This window comes from Apostichopus japonicus, chromosome 13 (assembly GCF_037975245.1).
Source record: "Apostichopus japonicus isolate 1M-3 chromosome 13, ASM3797524v1, whole genome shotgun sequence".
Classification (NCBI taxonomy): domain Eukaryota; kingdom Metazoa; phylum Echinodermata; class Holothuroidea; order Aspidochirotida; family Stichopodidae; genus Apostichopus; species Apostichopus japonicus.
In genome coordinates, this window is record NC_092573.1 from 26,176,439 (window position 1) to 26,187,213 (window position 10,775).

A 10,775-nucleotide genomic window follows, 5' to 3' on the forward strand; every position below is an offset into this window, starting at 1 on the left:
ATTGAGAACAACGGAATTTTCCCCTGACTTTTCCCTTAGCCTTAAGCAAAGTTTGAAATGCATGCTATGATGTTCCAGGGGTATATATCAACACTAATTGGTTTACTTGTCACACTTAATGAAGGATGAATGCCATTATCATATGTGCCTATATAGTGTCACTCTATTCAAATGTCAGCACACTTATCAAATATTAAAAGGATCTCCTGGTGGCTATAAAGCTGTTTAACAAAAGTGCAGACATTTTGCTGCACCTTTTGGTCAAACCAAACCCGTAGCATTGTTTTATCACGTATATATGGATGTCTTAAATTTGGTAATATTTTGAAAAATGCATCTGGCAACAGTAGAGTGACTGGGTTGTCATCAGTGCAATTGAGATGAATAGGTCTTTGTTTCTTTCTGGATAATGTTTCAAGAATTCAATGTTTCAATAATTCATATACACAGAGGAAACCAATGTAATGGCATCTGCAGAAAAGTTGCATTTTTAATTATGAAATTCTTACTACATGAGATTGACAGCTATAAGCAGGCATTCCAAATGTATAAGTTTCCAATCTTAGATAAATTCAAGCATAGAAGAGTATAGTCCAAAGTATGCTATATATTAAAGAGCATTTGCCCAGATGACATCACAGACCATCTAGTGTTCTCCAACTTCATGGAGTAAAAGAAGGTTTAACCAGATAGAATGGATTACTTCAACAAACCATATCTTCAGTTATTGGGATAAGCTATTGAGGTGGGCTTTTCACATAGCAGCAGTACGAAATACTTTTGTGCTTCCGAATAGATTTACAATGTCTGCCACACGACGATGCCGTTACCCTATTTCAACTGTTTAATGTACTAGGGTTTAAGAACAAAATGAAGTGACTAAACTTTTAAGATTAATGGACCATCTTAATGGGGGAGATGGGGGTGAGACCATGCCCCCACCTCACCCACCTGCCATCTTTGGCAGGGAGGAATTGGTGAATTGAGGGATTTTTTCTGCAAATTCAACCGGGGAAGAGTATAAGCACGCAAAAAGCAAGAGTATTTATTATCAAAACCTTGCGTTTAGATCTAATTTATAGCATAAACTATGCTTCAGAATGAATTGTATGACGTATAATGTGTATTTTTTCCCTAGAGAGGATTCTCCCACCCCTCGCACTCCATGGAAGTCGGCTTCACGACTCCACGCCCGCCCTCCCCACTCTCTCCTTTACATTTTTTTATATTTTTATCTCTGGGCCTTCCATGCAGAGGTTCAACCCCTCGTTTATAAGAAGGGGGATTTTAAATTGCTGTCCATTATTATTACGTCATAATAGATCCTCACGCAGACAATAAGGTTACAAAAATAGAGCAGAAATACATCAATGCAGCAAGTCTAAAATTATTGTATTGACAAGCAGTTTTACTTTTCTTTCTGTATAGCAAAGGATATCCAGAAAGCGAAAGAATCAGCAAGTATTTATCTAAAGCGTGTTCAGGTATAAACGTTAATAGTTTAAATTGATCTCCATGGTTTTATTTCCTGTTTGCATATGCACGTTTTCAAAATTTAGTATTCAAGAGTTAAAAGTTAATAGATTATATATGGCATTCGTGCCTTCTTTGATATGTCACCATGGGCTATGGATATGTTATAATGTATAAGGCCTGCACACTGAACTAGCGCATGTCGAATATATATTTTATCGTAACATTCAAAGTAGTCTATTGATGTGTAATTCTGATAACAGGAAAAACTAAATTACATTGCTACATGCTCGATGCGTTCAATCAATATCGGGACTTATTATTAAATAGGGATAAGATATATGTGGCATAGGGAGCGGCAGGGTCATAGCCACGATAGGGGAGGGGGAGGGGAGCAGGGGGGCTTCCCTCCCAAGTTTGTTCAGACATTCTTCCAATTGGTTTACATTGTATAACACACACTCACGCAAAGTCGCATACGCAGACAATATTTAAACTCTTAAAAAATGGTCAAAATGATTTTTGCATCTATAAAAAAAAATTGGAAGGGCTTCCCCTCCAGTTAGACTCCCCTCCATAGACCCTGCTCCAGGACGGACATAGCCAACACTACCCCCCCAAAAAAAATCCCCCCCCCCCTCAGAAATGGATCTCTGCATGGCTCATACAGGGAGTGGCATGGAAAGGGGGAGTAGCATGAACACGCTAATGTAGGCCATATTTGTCTATAAACCTATAAATTGGAGGGGAATGGTACTGCTATTCATACCCCGTTAGAAATGGTGATTAGATCGACTGTCTCCTTGTTCAATATTGTTCAAGTACAAACTTGTTATTAGTTACAACACGCTAACAAAACTGATTGATCGTTTATCTATAGCACTTTCCCTATAATTTTAATGAATAATTCATTAACTTGGGTAAATAATTCTTAATTCGTGTAAGGTGTATACTGATATCTTATATTTTGCTTAAATTCACAGAGCGAAGATCAGAGCTTTAAAGATGAATACAACAATTATGAAGATATGAATCAGGTTTGCACGATGGTTTATAATACAATGATTACTTGTTCACTATATGATTGCTTACCTATACCGGTATCTAGTTTTATTTTGCAAGCTATGCAGAGTAAAAAACTTATTGAAATTAAACCAGAACAATAAGTTAACCACGTAAATGGCGTACACCTAGTTTCAAAGGTGCGGAGATGAGGGCTGGGGATATATATTCTAAATTCCCCAGGCAGAATGATTAAAGTAGGGGCATGAAATTTCATGGAAGATCCAGAGGCGAATGCAGAATGTTTATAAAGATGGGGTGTGGCCCTGGGCTGGTTGAAGCCGACTCCCTTGTAGTAGGTCTGGAGGACCTCCCTCCTCCTCCCCTCCCCACTCCCACTCCCCTCCCCCTCCCAAAGAGAACAGAATAAGTTAAATGCTGATACGTCTCATGCATTAAAATAAATCTGTATAGCATACTTCAACTAAATCATACGCACACTTGGATGTTTGCGTCAGGTTTCCTGGGGGGGGGGTTGTATTCGTAGCAATGATGTAATCATTTCCCGCTTGAATGTAACAGAAAGCCCCTACTGAACCATTCTCCGCAACTGCAGATGGTTGTAGCCATTGCCCTGTCCCCTCCGCTCTTCGCACACCATTTGAACCACGTACAGCCTATGTGGGAAACTTGATACGTCGGTCGAAGGTAGTAATAAAATGGCGAATAATAAATTGAGAGAGAGTGTGTAGGGGCGGAAGGGGGGTGCATGTATCACGTCACCCCTTTGCCTTCTCTGCTCCTTTGTGAATATATGTGTTCATATTAATATGATCAGACCCTTCTGTATTATACTGTCCCATTATGTATTTACTGCCGTGAGTTAGACATAGCCCCCCCCCCCCCCACCCGTCGAGTCCATCATGTGAGAATATTCAAAGATTTATAGAACATAAAATTTACTTTTTTTACTTGCCTTGCATAATGTAAGGAAACATCCGAACTACCCGAAGGAAAAGTATAATAGATGAAATAATTATTACACAACCATTCTTGCGCTATATGGCTTTGGAGAAATTACGGTGCCACCAACCTTTCAACCCATCCCCTACGCCCCCCCCCCCCCCTCTTACAAAAAAAAAACAGCGTGGAATATTGTAAATGTCATCTCTTGTTTCGCTTTTGCAGGACTGTGCATTATATAGAATTCTATGGTTCCCAGAAAAAGACTTACCTTGCAGTGAAAAACTCTGGATAAAACAAGCCGAGGTTTCTGTCGGAGGGGGCGAGCAAACAAGTTTCAGAGAAGCAACGTCGGAATACATCGATGAACATTTCAAAGACGATGGCGTTTATCGAGTTCCTCCTTTCTGGTTTCACACTGATGCAATAAAGAGAAATTCACAGAAGTCGAAGAATGACTTGACGCTTTATTCCGACGAGGAACTCCGTGAACTAAAGACGCTATTAAAGCCTAAACAAATCGAGAACATACTAACGGTGAGAAATGCTGACCGAGCTGTGGAGAACGTCGTGAAAATTCTGCAAAAATGGGCCGAATTCTCGTCAGAGAATATGTTTATATTTACAAATTATAAATACCAAGATTACTTGAACAATGTCAAGTCGAACGTTCTTGTCACAGATATTAAAGGAGATCATGACATCATGGCTATATCGCAAAAATATGGCGTCTTATTTTTTCAGGTTAAAAGTTGCGAACTGATTGACAATAATTAAGCACAAAGCTCAAACTGCGATGCCACAGGCGATGAAAGATAAATTTGTGTTTCTACAATCGAATAGAGATCTTCCTTACGTCACAGTGAAGTCACCGATATATGGCTTTGCTGCATTACCAAATCTACAAGAGAAAGACTTAAAACAATGTAACCTCTGTGTACATCATGCTGCTGTAATATTAACAGCTCCAGCATTGACAAATATCAATCAATTTTCTTTTTGGTTGAAGAACGCTCTGTATACGGTTGGACGAAGAGATCATTCAGATGCTTTTTCGCACCAGCAATTCAGGGAGATTTGTGGTAGATATGTTGGCCTAGCATCCTCCGTTTCTGTGCCTACTGTAGCCTCGGCAATACATAAATCTGGAAAGAAACTAAGCTTAAGCTTTTTAACCCCTGTTCAGTTACGTGTCCGCAATTCCAACAGTAAGTTAATGATCATCGCCGGTGACACGGGGACAGGGAAAAGTTGATTCTTGCCTCGAAAGCTCGACAAATTTGCCAACAAAGTAACACCGACGAAGCAAAATGCAAGATTAATATTATTACTTGTACAGATATCAACGATTCCTTATTCTGTGCACCTAAAATGTCTTATAGATCCAGTCAGCAACTGGAAATGTTTTTAAGTAACCTAAAGATTAAGATCTCTCCATTCAGAGTTTTACATGAAAACGAACAGGGACAAAACTTCAAGGTCACCCCCGAGCTTCTGCTTGATACTATTCGTAAGTTGACAAAACCTCAAACCAGGGAGTTTCCATAACAACTCCCTGCTCAAACTAGCAGTGGCGGAGTTCAACATATTTTCATGGACGAAGTGCCTTTCGAATTATTAAAATCGGCCAAGGAACTTTTAGAAGATGAAGTCGAAAACATTCCATATGAAAGTTTCGTTTGGATGACAGTGTCGACTCACACATATCGAGTAGATTCTCGAAACTGCAAGGACCCACGTTGGATCAGAGATCATATGCCCTCAAATTTTCAATTCGAATATTTAGACTTGGTCAAGCGAGTTCCGCGAAGTTTATTTAAGATTATTAAGGAAATTCAAGCAATCACGGGTAATGGCCACAGTCGGTTTTCCAAATGTGGTCACGTGATTGATGGATTGAAACCGTTACTTTACCGTCTGCAGAATTGCTCTTGCTCTCTGCTGCAGCATCAAGACCCTGACTATATGAGATGCGCATGCGTAGAAGAGAGAATATATCAAACGTTTTCAAGGATTTTCCGAGATCTGGTGGGTGTGGATAATATGAGTGATATTACTATCGTGTTACATAACTTTGCCATCCATGGCAACTCGTTCAAAGACCTGAAACATCTTCTCGACAAAACATTTCATCGTCTTGGTATCGAGCTGATATGGTCTACTGTTCTGTATAAATCTCCCATGGAAACGGACCATGAACTTTCCCCAGGTAACTTGACTACACAAATAGACCGGCAGCCCAGGGCACTTTGATCAAACGAACGAGGTACCAATATCTGAGTATTGGAACATTTGTGGAAAACCCAGTATATACAAAAGTGGATGTCTGCCGTGGTCGCTCTGCTGCATGTGGCCCCTGGGGCCGGTTAAAGGGGGCCCAAAAATGCATCTGATCAAACGAACGAGGTACCACTCGAAACCAATGTCAACTTAATGCATGAATGCCACATAGTACTGAATGGCCCATGCCAGACAAATTTTCTGCTGCAAAGGGCCCGCCAGACGCCCAAGAAGGGCCCCTAAAAAAATGCATCTGATCAAACGAACGAGGTACCACTTGAAACCAATGTCAACTTAATGCATGAATGCCACAAAGTACTGAATGGCGTATGCCAGACAAATTTTCTGCTGCTAAGGGCCCGCCAGACGCCCCCAAATATGGCCCAAATGCCCATTAGCGTAGCATTGACCCAGATTAAATATGCAAGGTACCACTCAAAACCGGTTCGGAATGTTCGGGTTGATCTTACAGACTATGGAAATCATCATGCCAGACAAATTTTCTGCTACAAAGGGCCCGCCAGACGCCCCAAAAGGGCCCATAAAAATGCATTTGATCAAACGAACGAGGTACCACTTGAAACCAATGTCAACTTAATGCATGGATGCCACAAAGTACTGAATGGCCCATGCCAGACAAATTTTCTGCTGCCAAGGGCCCGCCAGACGCCCCCAAATATGGCCCAAATGCCCATTAGCGTAGCATTGACCCAGATTAAATATGCAAGGTACCACTCAAAACCGGTTTGGAATGCTCGGGTTGATCTTACAGACTATGGAAATCCTCATGCCAGACAAATTTTCTGCTACAAAGGGCCCGCCAGACGCCCCAAAAGGGCCCATAAAATGCATTTGATGAAACGAACGAGGTACCACTTGAAACCAATGTCAACTTAATGCATGGATGCCACAAAGTACTGAATGGCCCATGCCAGACAAATTTTCTGCTGCCAAGGGCCCGCCAGACGCCCCCAAATATGGCCCAAATGCCCATTAGCGTAGCATTGACCCAGATTAAATATGCAAGGTACCACTCAAAACCGGTTTGGAATGCTCGGGTTGATCTTACAGACTATGGAAATCCTCATGCCAGACAAATTTTCTGCTACAAAGGGCCCGCCAGACGCCCCAAAAGGGCCCATAAAATGCATTTGATGAAACGAACGAGGTACCACTTGAAACCAATGTCAACTTAATGCATGAATGCCACAAAGTACTGAATGGCCCATGCCAGAAAATTTTCTACTGCTAAGGGCCCGCCAGACGCCCCCAAATATGGCCCAAAATGCCCATTATCGTATCATTGACCCAGATTAAATATGCAAGGTACCACTCAAAACCGGTTTGGAACCACACAAAAACAATATTAAATGCAAAGGTACTTTCCACAGAGTAAAGAACTGCCAATGCAAGACAAATTTTCTTCTGCATAGGTCCCACCAGAAAGAAAGAATAGGTGGCCCAATGTGGCCCTATATATGGGTCTAAAGAATTGGATATTTGTGCCTTGTAACATGACATTTCAAGCTCATGGTTATATTGTTTCCAGCATAAATTGGAGTTACTGTACACAAGACCAGTGTTTTATCTTATTTAGCTATTCGCTGTTCTAAGCAAAATAAAGATAACACTTTCACCTAAGCCTCTAAATATTTTGGGATTTGCTGGCCTGGGCAAAAATTACAGTTCCCCACATTATAATTCTAACACTCCGAGGAAGAGTCTTGCCTGGCTTGGATCCACAGAACTACGGTTGGAAGAGCAAGAATGGGTGCTACACCCTGACTGGTTTGAGGGACCGGCTCTCCCAGATCATCTATTCCAAGAGGGGGAACTGAGCGAAGATTTTCAAAGTAGCCGACCAGACGTGGCTTCCGAGTTTGATGCCGATGATTCAAGTACTGAACCATCTTGGAGTGATGACTCCGACAATGAAACATAGATTTGAGCTTCCAATGTCTTTTTAGAATCAAGTTCATGGGAATACTTAATTTTCATAAACTTACTAATTATTCTTTTGAGATCTGTCTGAATGGCAAATGCAGTGTCTTTTTACATCACACACTCCAGTGTTTAATCACTGTCAAGAGACATGAATTCTCAGTTCTTATACTTCGAACCTAACATGTGTCATGTTCAGAGTAATCACATCTTTTGTTACTATCTTTGCCAATTATGATTTTAGTACATTTTAAACTAGCAAGATGACTTTCTTGAAAGGTAAAAGATTCCTTCATAGATGAAAACAAAAACCCTCATCTAGCATTCATATTTCTGAAAAATGGATGCCACATCTATTTGTTGGACTTGTTACAAGCTATTCGAATTGAATTAGTGTAATGATGGAAGTTCTAAAAGACCAAGATGGAGTAATATAGGCCAATTACTCATTTTATATTTTGTATCAAGGAATGGAGTCATACGTGGTGATATCAGTATTTGTTTGTTCAATCTTAGCATTTTAAGTCCTTTAAAGAGTGTACCTAGCATAAAGGTACATATACATTTATATGCTTCAATTATGTATCTTTCAAAAACCATATTGGACAGTTTCAACCCAAACCTTTATCGTTAAGTACACGTTATAAAGCATTTTCACCATTGTTTGATAATTGTTTCTTTGTCTGAGCTTAAGAAACAAAACAATCTCTTTTGTTCGACTACATGTATGTCTTAAGATGACACTTAAGCGTTCTTTCTCAAGATTTTAAACTTTGTAGATTTACAATGCTAACGTAAACACAGTGTTTCAAGATACAAAATGATTTTGGGTTTCTTATTTACAATACATAAACTGATTTTAATCTGCTCCAGTGTTTCCAGCGAAACAAAGTAACTACCAAGTTAAACACTGCTCACGATACAAAGTACTGACTGGATAAAAGAAAAAAGAATGGATAAAAGGAAAAAGAATGGATTTGAGAATGCATTATAACTGTCAGGATCTCCCTCAAAGACTGAGTTCGCGTCATTTTTGTTTTGCTCAATGAAATGTTCAGTAATTGATACACCTACTAGTATACTAATCTCATTATTCCATTGGCCTATGTAGCGGGAAGGAATTTGAATAATTCAGGATGTTCTTGATTGTTATAGATTGGTTTCTTGTGGTATCTTAACTATTTAAACTGTATAATTTTTTTTACATGTGGTGGGCACTTTGCAGAAGAAAATTTGTATTGTATTGGCATTTCTTTACTCTGTGGAATGCTACAAATGTCATGTCACAAGGCACATATAGTATGCATCGATATACAATTCATTAGGCCCATATAGGGCCGCATTGGGCCACCTATACTTTCCATCAAGTGGGACCTATGCAGAAGAAAATTTGTCTTGCATTGGCAGTTCTTTACTCTGTGGAAAGTACCTTTGCATTTAATATTGGTTTTGTGTGGTACCAACTATGATTGATCATGGCCCATTTGGGGGCCCTCTTTTAGTGTGTCTGTTAGCCCGTTTGTAGCAGAAAATTTGTCTGGCATGATGATTTCCATAGTCTGTAAGATCAACCCGAACATTCCAAACCGATTTTGAGTGGTACCTTGCATATTTAATCTGGGTCAATGCTACGCTAACGGGCATTTGGGGCCGTCTGGCGGGCCCTTAGCAGCAGAAAATTTGTCTGGCATGGGCCATTCAGTACTTTTTGGCATTCATGCATTAAGTTGACATTGGTTTCAAGTGGTACCTCGTTCGTTTGATCAAATGCATTTTTAGGGGCCCTATTGGGGCGTCTGGCGGGCCCTTTGTAGCAGAAAATTTGTCTGGCATGATGATTTCCATAGTCTGTAAGATCAACCCGAACATTCCGAACCGGTTTTGAGTGATACCTTGCATATTTAATCTGGGTCAATGCTACGCTAATGGGCATTTGGGCCATATTTGGGGGCGTCTGGCGGGCCCTTAGCAGCAGAAAATTTGTCTGGCATACGCCATTCAGTACTTTGTGGCATTCATGCATTAAGTTGAAATTGGTTTCAAGTGGTACCTCGTTCGTTTGATCAGATGCATTTTTTTAGGGGCCCTTCTTGGGCGTCTGGCGGGCCCTTTGCAGCAGAAAATTTGTCTGGCATGGGCCATTCAGTACTATGTGGCATTCATGCATTAAGTTGACATTGGTTTCGAGTGGTACCTCGTTCGTTTGATCAGATGCATTTTTGGGCCCCCTTTAACCGGCCCCAGGGGCCACATGCAGCAGAGCGACCACGGCAGACATCCACTTTTGTATATACTGGGTTTTTCCACAAATGTTCCAATACTCAGATATTGGTACCTCGTTCGTTTGATCAAAGTGCACTGGGCTGCCGGTCTATATGAGTACTGTACTATAAATTAGGCGACTAGTCTGCTACCTTTGTAAGTTAGAGAAGACCTAGCACCTAGGCCTAGTTGCTTGTTATCAGTCATAAGAGCTGAGTAAACTGTAGGTTGATAATTGTTATTGATCTTATCAAATATGGATAGCTCAGTGGATAATGCCTTTCAATCATAAGTTTGAGTCACTTCAAGATTAATGTATGTCGTCCAGTTACAGAGTTGTTGTCAATTGACAATCCATAATCATGGACGTTAAATATGAATCTAAGACTAGACTTAGGTCAGCTTGCGGCTTTGATAAGCCAATGATGGCTTCGCGAGTTCCTGCTTGCAGGAGGATCTAAAATACATACATACTGTACTGTACAACAGTTATGGTCTTACTCTTACTCACTGATGATACCATTAAACTTAAAGGGAGATGGGGGGGGGGGTGATATATTTATGAAACGACTTAAAGTCTGCTGTATAGACCCCAACTCTAGCAGGCTATCATGGAAAAGTTTATTGGGATTATAGACCTGTCTTGGTCGTAAAATGACCTTTTTTTACCAATTACAGTAGTCTGCAACGCCTGCCACATATTTTACTTGAAGTTGTATCTCTCGGTCTGTAGTATGATGGTCTTTGTGTGAACGCTGTATGATTAACTACACTGTAGACATGATTATATTTCCACAGTCTTTACATAAAGAGCCTTAGAATGGTGTTAAGAAGCTATTCAGGCTAGTTGTGGA